Below are 9,797 nucleotides of genomic sequence, written 5' to 3' on the forward strand. Positions count from 1 at the left end.
TTTTTTTGTTTTGCTTTTTTTTGTTTTTTGCTTGTTTGTTTTTACTGCCAGAGGGTACATGTACTTGCCAGAGACACAGAGAGACAAAAAGAGGAAGAGAGAGAAAGCATTCTTCCCCCATGAGGTGTGATCACATCACAATCCTTTCCCTCCATTTATCCATCATGATGGGATTTTAGGAATGGATGTACACACACCCAGGGTGTTTTTCAAACTTCCAGGTAGGATTTGAACCATGGATAACCATGTGAGATCTAGTTCCCTTAACCACTAAACCACAGGAGTATCCATACAGTTGTTTTTTCTTCAAATTCCTGGTTTAATAAGGACTTCTTTATTTTGAGGGAAAAAGGTCCCAAACATCAAGCTGTTCACAAAAAATAACCCACAGAATCAACTTTAGAAAACAAATCTTAAGACTATTACACTGTTTTCTAGAGGATGCCTTTGACATGCCAACTCTCATTCACAAAAAATACACTGTTACATTTGCGTTGAACAGCCCCACAGGCACTCTAGTGTGGGGCATAAAACGTATACTTCTCACTCAAAGCTGCTCTCAGGTGCTACTCAACTAAATGATACCACCTTTGCAGTTAGGGAAGCAACTACTGAACTCATAAATTAATGAAAAGAACTTACTCCCTGCATAACAAGAGATTATTTTCGAGACAGTTGATAAAAATCATACATCCTTTTTATTGTCAAGTCATAAAGAGGTATCAAAATTAAGAGCAAAATTACAGGGTAAGACTTAACATAACTCCTTCCCATGTTCATTCATTCATACTGCCTTGTGCCTAGTCCCACTTCACTTCTTTTTTTTTTTTTTTTCGGAGAGGTTTTTGCTATAAGGCACGTGTGCTCGCCAGAAAGACAGAGAGAGACAGAGAGACAGAAAGCAAGAAATCACCCCTGCCCCAGGGGGGGATGGCCACACCGCAATCCCTTCTCCTCTATTCTCCTCTCGGGATCTTGGGCACACATGCACGCACACCCAGCATGAGTTTAAGCCACCGGGTCCAGGACTAGAACCGCAGTCGACTACATGGGAATTCAGTGACATAGTTATTACTCTAGCTGCTGGTTTGTAAAACCGATCTTCATTATCATCATCTCCAGTAGGTCCCCCTTATGAGCAGAGTCATCTGCATCCCCCTCAGACTCTGCCTTCACATTAGTCTCATCTTTCTTCTGGGAGCTGCTGCTCTGTTCCTCTCTTGACTTATCATTCTTCACCCCTACTGTTCGTTTGCTCTGTTCCTTTTTCATTTTTTCCAGGTTTTCCAGAAGGTAATTCACTTTTTGTTTTATCTGGATCAACTTCTTCTTAATGGTCTGAACGTCATCTCCTTTCATCTATCCAGACTTGGAAGACGATCCAGGTTGCCTACTCTTAGAATTGAAGCTTTGGCCCCTCCGTGAAGTGTTTCCTGATACACACTGGCGTTTCAAGGGCACTACAGCACGAGCAGTAGGAGGTGGCGGTGGAACACGCGCTGTCATCATAATCCCGCTGAAAGTCACAGTCCAAGTCAAAAGAGGAGCTGAGTAGAGGGGACGGAGAAGGGAGTTCCGGTACTGACCCGTACATCTCCACTGCAGATCGTTTCACACCTGCTTTTCCTCGGTTAGCTTTTGGCTCTGCAGCCAGATTAATATCTAAAACCTGACTGGCCATCACCTGCCATCCTCTCCTGCCACAGCAGCCTGGGCAATCCTCTTATTAACATACTGAAAGAAGGCAAAGCCCTTATGAACAGAGCAACCCACAATTTTGCCATACTTGGAGAAGATTGCCTCCACATCAGATTTTCCTGACCACAAGAGTGTTGAGGTTCCCAATGAATACGTGGGAATTCATGGAGCGGGGATCTGTCTTATTGGTAACATTGCTGGCCATTGTGATTGATGGTAAGATTCCTCACGAAGCCAAAAAGCAAGGTGAGGGAAAAGAGATTCGATTCTGAATCTCTCGCTCCCAGGTTCTAGGCAAAGAAACCAACTGCAGCTGGAGGTAGGCAATGCATCCACAACCTCTCAGTCTCCAGCTGTTCACAAAAATACAGTATTGTTTTTCAAGGCATGTATACAGTGTATAATAATCAAATCAAGGATATACACATATTCATCTTCATCTTCTTCCACAATGAATATTAATATACAACTGATACTAGTTTACTGTTTTTTACAATAGGTATTAGATTATTCATATTTTTCACTCTGCTGTGGCACACTAGTCCAAAGCCTCTTTCTTTTATTTCTATGCACTCTTATGCCCATTAAAAAATATTCCCAAGTGGTGGGAATGCAAATTAGTACAACCACTATGGGGAATGACATGGAGATTCCTCAGAAACCTACAAATAGAACTACCATAGAACTCAGTAATTCCACTCTTAGGTATTTACCCAAAGAACAGAAAAAACCTCAGTTGGAAAGACACTTGCACATTCATGTTTATTGCAGCATTATTTACAATCGCTAAGACATGGAAAAAACCTAGAAGTCCAAAAATAGGTGATTGGATTGAAAAAATGGAGCATATGTATTCTATGGAATACTACTCAGCCATAAAAAAAAATGAGACCCTGACATTTGATACAAAGTGGATGATTATGAAAGACTTAATGTTAAGCAGAACAAGCCAGACTATAACAGATTTTGTATGTCCCCACTCAATATATACCAATTGTCTGCACTCTACAGCAGAACTGAAAGTTCAGAAGGTATAGAAGCACAGAGGGCAATGCTAGATACTAGAGAAAGTAAGATAGGGATAATAGAAGAGTGGGTCATGGAGGGAGGGGAACAGTGGAAGAAAAAAAAAGTACATTTAATTAAGCAAAAAATGAAAAGCTATTTGCTGATAATAATGTATATAGTAATGTCTTTATCTTGACTGATATACATGGTATTTGTGCTGGAAAAAGCAATGTTGCACACTATAAAGATAAATGTGATTACATGTAAATTAAAATAAAATATAATTAAAATGTTCCTAAGAGTGTCCCATTTCCCCTGCCCAGCAGTTTCAGAATACAGCTTTTAAAATGTTCACAAATCTATGATGAGGTATGCAGTATTCTTGATTCTATTCTATGGAAGTTCACCCGTGATTTAGCATAAAGAAGATAGACTCCATCTATCACACAAACTTGAGATTGAGCTTGAACTCTTAAAAGAGTTTGTTACTTAGTAACATTACTTAGTGTGTGTTTTCTCATCTATAAAATGGATACTATAAAAACTGACCAGTGTGGTGGGAAGACTTAAATGAAAACATACATATTAGTACCTGGCATGATATACATACTTGTCAACCTTCATTATTAACCCTGAAATCATTTACCACTTGCTCTCTCTTTCTCCCCTGACTCTGCATGTTTCACCTTTCTATATCACAATCTGCTCATATGATTCGATCACAAGGTGATGGAAAATTTACAAGACAGTCAAAAAAAAAAAAAAAGCCTATGGGACCCACAAATGGCATAATGGTTATGTCACTGGACTCCCATGTAGTCAACCACAGTTTGAGTCCTGGACCCAGCAACTTAAAACTCCATGCCCAGTGCATATGCATGCATGCCCAAAATCCTAAGAAGAGACTAGAGGAGAAGGCACTGTGGCTTGACCGTCCCCCTGGTGGGTGATTTCTTTCTGTCCCTCCTATCTGTCTCTCCAGCAAGGGCACATACCCTATGGCAAAAATCTCTCTGCAGAAAAATGTGGGAAGTGAGGAGGAGGACCAGCAGTGCATGTGGTTAAGGTGCCTGGATTCCACATGGCTGAGTACACAGTGTGAGTCCTTTTTGCCAAACAAATCAGGTACCTGTATTTGTGTACCCACAATCCCAGAGAGAAGAAATAGAGAAGGGATTGCGGTGTGATCATCTCCCATAATGAATGCTTTCTCACTTGCCCTGTCTGTCTCCAGTGAGTACATGTGCCCTCTAGTAAAGTTTTAAAAAATAATAATAATAGTTTAAATTTTAAATTAAAAAAATAAAGAAAATTTATAAGACAGTTTAAAGAGAAAAAAATGCCATGGTTTTCAAGTTCCCATATGGGCTATAATCATGGATTATAAATCAGTAACCCAGGGTCCAAAATCAGCTTAGTCTGTTTCTATATGGTCCATGAGCTAAGAATAGGTTACAGAGAAGAGAGAGATTAAAAAAGGAAGAGGAGGATGAGGAATAAAATGGAGAGAAGAAAGAGGAGAAAAGAAAGAAGGATATGTGACAGATATTACACATGGCTTTATGGGTCTAAAGTATTTACTATCAGGCCCTAAAAAAAAGTTTGCCAACTTCTGAATATATATCCTGAATTCTTTTTAATTGGAGACCTCTTGCATAGCATTGAGAATTTAACATAATTAGCTGTAAGCAAGAATAAATAAAACCTGGCCATGGAAATAACCATATTTATTAACAATAAAGAAACTAAACCAAGATTAAAAGTATAACAAATCTGTAATCCTTTTTAGATATTAATAAAAATAATTTTTAGTTACCTAGAATCTGAGTGAAAATAAAACTCATTTTAAATGTTTCTTAAATTACTGAAGGGTTTCCAGTTTTGCAAACCAAAAGGCTCCTTGTATCAGACATTATTTGTGAATATTATGGTAGTGAAAGTTAAAGATGCTTAATTAAAATGCCTAAACTGCAATATTTATCATTATTTATTTCAGAGCTTTGGAGGAAATACAATTTATATCTTAAATAGGCAATAAAATCCTGGCATGAAACTCCAGAAAAAAAAATTGCCAAACCCCATTTATTTTTATATATCAAGGCATATGGAAATAAGCATGGAATTATAATTAGTCAAAGTGCAAAAGAATCAAACTATAGGCAAGAAATTAAACAAAAATTAGGAATGTAATCCACAGGATTAATGGCTTTAAATCTCATGTGACCTGATGTTCACTGCATGGATGTAAGAGGTGACAGTCTGGTCCATTTCTCATTTTCTGGAAAATGACTCACCACATACAAGCATAAGGCCCCCAAAATCTGTTTGTCTCATATAATCCTGTCTGCCTAGCCATAACTCATCCAAACTGAGTCTGTCAAATCTTCCTTCTAGAATTGGGTTTCAGATTCACTAATCAGTCTGTTAACTGCTTGAGCTCTGGTAGAGCTGAATCAAGGCCACTTTCAGTCGCATGAATAGAGAAGCGGGGTTAGGACGGGGCTGAGGGGACTTTACACAAGGAAAAATTCAGAAGATTCACAAAATTGTCCTATACCTAGAAAGGGTCTGCATCACTGCCTTATCTTCTGATGGCTTTTCTGTTTCTGTTTCTCTGCTCTCATGGGGACCAGCTGACCTTCCTATTCTCTGCTTGTGGCTCCACATAGAGAACACATAAATTTGTTCTCCAGCACTGCTCCACAGTTTCGGATTTGTAAGCCTAAATTGGACCCTGAATGTTTGTATTTCTAAAATGTTTGCAGGTGATTCTGACAGGTAGTGAAGGAACCACACTTTGAGATCTCTATTCTAAGGTCATATATAGGAGTCTTGAGTTGAAGCAGGGGAATGGAGTGGTTACACAGTTCAACCAGTTGGAGAAAAAGGTCTCTGGCCTTCAGTTCTAGAGTATTTCCCCATGATGATGTGTCCAATTTCTCAAGTTCTTCTTTATAAACTAGTGTTTCTATCCCCTGTGTGATAACTTGGGTCTCCAGAAGCTATTAAGGGTCTCAAGGGACCAGCAGATGGTATAATGGTTATGTTGCTGGACTCCCATATTGTCAATCACGGTTCGAGTCCCAGACCCAGCAGCTTCAAACTCATGCCAGGTGCATGTGCGTGGGTGCCCAAAATCCCAAAAGGAGACTGGCGGAGAAGGACCTGTGATGTGGCCATCCCCCCAGGGGGGTCATTTTTCCATTTTTGTCTCTCTGTCTCTCTGGCAAGTACACGAGCCCTACAGCAAAAATCTCTCTAAAAAATTTACAAAAAATAAATAAATAAGTGTCTCGAACCAGGACTTTTAGCAACACAATCTACTTATCTTATGAAAGAATTATTACTTCTAAGGGCTATGGGGATAGAGAAAACAAAATGCTGGTCCTGTAAGTCCAACAGCCTTCTAGTATCTGTGACACTCAGACTCAAGGATTCTAACATCTTCTCTCCCAGGGCAGATTATTTCAGTTAGAATACTTTCCAGACTAAAACAATCCATTTATATTACCTTAATTTTCCTATGTTTTATAAAACAAAGATTCCGATAGACATTCTACAAAGACAAGAGGCTAGTTTGCTGGAGGGAGAGGATACATCTCTGAATATAAAATGCAGATATTTAGCTTCAAGCACGTGCCAGAGTGAAAACATAATAAACTTGTATAGTCCACAAGCTCCACAAAAGACAGTTTATTTCCCAGTCTTAAAGAGAAAAATCCACTAAAATTTCCTTAGGATTAGAAACTCTGACCCCTGAACTTCAAGGTGGCAAATTACCTTGACCTCAAATTAATTCCAAACATATTTACTCATTCAATAAATATTCACTGAGCACCCATACTCTCAAGACAGAATCCAGGCATTATGAGATCTCAACCTTATACAGTTTGGGAGAAAAGGGGCCCCTTTAAAGAATAATATAAATTATAAATATAAAATTAGGTATAAAAATACTTATTTGAAATGAGAAAATAAGTCACAACAAATTACAAAATGTAAGCTGTAATATTAAAAATAAAAAGAAAAATAGCATATTTATATTAATTAACCATTAAATTAACTTTTCACTTAACCATTTATCATTGGTTACAATATATAAAGTTTTAGGATTGTTACTATTTTTAGGAAAACTCCACTACTAAGAGAACTGTCATGACTGAGTGTTGACAAAAACCCATTTCTCTACTTAGATTTTATTCATTTGCTATTTCAAATAATTGTCCATAAATTAGATTCTGGCTCTAGATACTCCTAACTTTCTTCTCCTCCACGGTCATACTTTAGAGGCTCAGCCTGCAGGGTGAATTCATGTTACAAATGATGGCCTATGCTGCACCTTTATGTCTCAATACTGCTTGAGTCAACACCATGGGATATAGTAATATTCCTGAAAAATGTCTTGGTATGACTAACAATGACTTAACTATACAGAGGAGTCTTATTAATAATTATTAATAAGACTTATTAATTAATAACTTAATAATTCTCACTAAATCAAGTTTGTATGTTTGCTATTGTGTGGCTAAGCAGAAATACCTGACACTGGTGACTTACAAAGAATAGAGGTTTATTTGGCTCATAATTCTGGTCACTCAAAAGGCCAAAGCATGGACCTGGCCTTTGGCTGGCCTCCAGTGCTATGTAACAACATGGCTGAAAGAAGCAGGTAGGTCATCACCCAAGAAAGAGTAAGAAAGCGATTTTTCTGCTTCTTCTGTTTGTCCCTCTCACATTCCCAGTCAACTAAGTGGTGCCTGCCCACATTGAAAACAGGTCTTCTTCTAAAGGTCTAATCACCTCCTAGTGCCATTACATTAGGGACAAAATCTTAAAACACGAACCTCTGGGGGGAACCTATTGTCCAAACCATTGCATTCTACTTTGGGATTCCAATATAAAACCCGTTTCCAATAATCCAAAATGCTTTAATTTGCTTCAATACCTACTTGAAAGTCCAAGCCCAAAGTCTCAATCTGAGACTCAAGCATTTTCCTTCAATGAGTATGTAATATCATGAAAACATATTAGCAGCTTCACAGTTATAGGGCAAGTATACTCCATACTCAAAGAGGAACTGAGTAATAGGCCCCAAATAGATCTGAAACCCAAGAAGAAAACGTTAGATTTTTGAAGCTTGAAAACAATCTCCTTTGACTCTATGTCTGATAACCTCCAATGTGGGCTGGGAAGCCCTGCTCCATGGCTTTGCTGGTTGAAACCCAAGTGGCTTCTTACACTTGGAGTCCAGTGCCTATCCCAGCAGCTGCTCTTGGCTGCCAGTGGCACTAAAATTCTGAGGGCTAGAGAGCAGTTCCATCCCTGCAGCTCCACTAGATAAAGGTCTCCTGGAGACCTCTCTCTGCTCTAACTCCACATTTCTGCATTACCCTAGTTAAGGTTCTTGGTCACTCTGCCCCTAGGGCAAATCTCTGCTCAAAACCCCAGGCTTTTCAATGCATCCTTTGAAATCTAGGTAGAAGCTGCCACACTCCCACAGCACTTGCCTTCTGCACTCCTGCAGAATTGGCAACATGTGTAAATCCACATGGATGCAGACACTGCTACAACTCTGTTGGACTGCCATCTGTGCCCTCCTGAATTGCAGCTTGAGCTGCACCTGCCTTTAGTTTCCTCTTCTGTATGATGAGGCAGATGACAAAAACGTCTCCTAAAAGACACTCAAGTGAGTGTAGTTTTTAAACTATAGAGTATGCTATGCATTGAATGTTTCTGTCTCTCCAGTAATCATATGTTGAAGAATAATTTCCAATGTGATGGAATTAATAGGTGGGGCCTTTGGGAGGTGATTAGGTCATGCAAGTGAAATCCTCAGCTTTCATTCCTTTCCCATGTGAAGACACAGCAAAAAGATCACTACAAAGCAGGAAGTAGACCCTTACTAGACAGCAAATATTCCAGTGCCTTGATCTTAGACTTTTCAACCTCCAGAAATGTTAAGAAATGAATTTTTGTTGTTCAAACCATCCAGATGACTTGTTATATCAGCCCAAATGCACTAAGACAGAAAAGGGATTGCAGTGAGACCATCACCCTGGGGGTGATTTCTTGCTGTGGCTCAGTGAGTGCATGTGCCCTTTAGCAAAAATCTTTAAAAAAAAAAATAATAATAATAATAATAATAATAATTACTTGTGCTCTTTTACAATCTTAGCTAACGTTCTCTGCAATGTTTTCTACTCTGTGGCTAACCTAGATGAAATTAAAGCAAAGTAAGATTACAGGCATGCTATGCATGGACTCCTACTACACAATTATCCTTTCCCAGTGAGGAAAAGGTTTCCCTGGAAACTTGTTTGGCTAAATCCACTCTCATAAGTACCAGAAATAGCCAAGCAATTGGCTGAGTATGCAAATTATTTCTTTAGCAATCTCTGTGAGTCCCTAACAAGTTTTTGAATATGACTTTTTTAAAGACTATGGTTTCATCCTTGTACTAAACATTGTTTAAATGCATAGGAATAAAACCATTTGATTATTTTTATTTGTGCTTTCAACAAATGGCTTTTAAAGATGGCTCACAGCTGATTTCTCGAGTAAATCTACTTAGGAATCCAGTAATGTTTCCAAATTTTCTAAAGAATTACAGAACACAGCATTTAGTACTTTCAGTTCAATTGTACCCCTTTTTGACAGACTACATTTAGGTTTACATTTTTTTGAATACTTTGCTTAAAACTCAAGTTCTAAGAAACTGTATTTCCTAGAAAAAGATCTGGTATTTTTAAATGAATACAAAACTGACAAAATTACTTCAGTATAAAATGGATCATTTTAATTGATTTGGAAAAGAATAAACAAAAATAAAAATATTTGTTGAGCTGTGTCTTTTCATAATTCTGAATAGATTTGAAATCATTTCATAATCATTACATTACAGCAAGGCTCTGTAGAAACATGGTAATGTTTTAAATGTATTCCCAAAGTTCTCATGAAGTAATTATTTAACAAGTAAGTAGAAAGTGAAACCAAAGTATAAAAGAATAGAAATCCATACAATAAACAAAATGGTATCTAAGGGACAGATTTAAGAACTTTACGTGTTATAAAGTATTTAGATAATGATAGCA

The 9,797-nt window shown here is 38.0% G+C and overlaps 1 pseudogene; it reads right to left on the reverse strand.

The window, feature by feature from the left end:
- LOC114004450 (heterogeneous nuclear ribonucleoprotein C pseudogene) overlaps nucleotides 1-1,903 on the reverse strand; it is a 5,176-nt pseudogene extending 3,273 nt beyond the window's left edge.
- Between the last annotated feature and the right edge of the window lie 7,894 nt (nucleotides 1,904-9,797).

The sequence above is a fragment of the Tupaia chinensis genome, unplaced genomic scaffold (assembly GCF_000334495.1).
Source record: "Tupaia chinensis unplaced genomic scaffold, TupChi_1.0 Scaffold144529_1, whole genome shotgun sequence".
NCBI classification, from domain to species: Eukaryota; Metazoa; Chordata; class Mammalia; order Scandentia; family Tupaiidae; genus Tupaia; species Tupaia belangeri.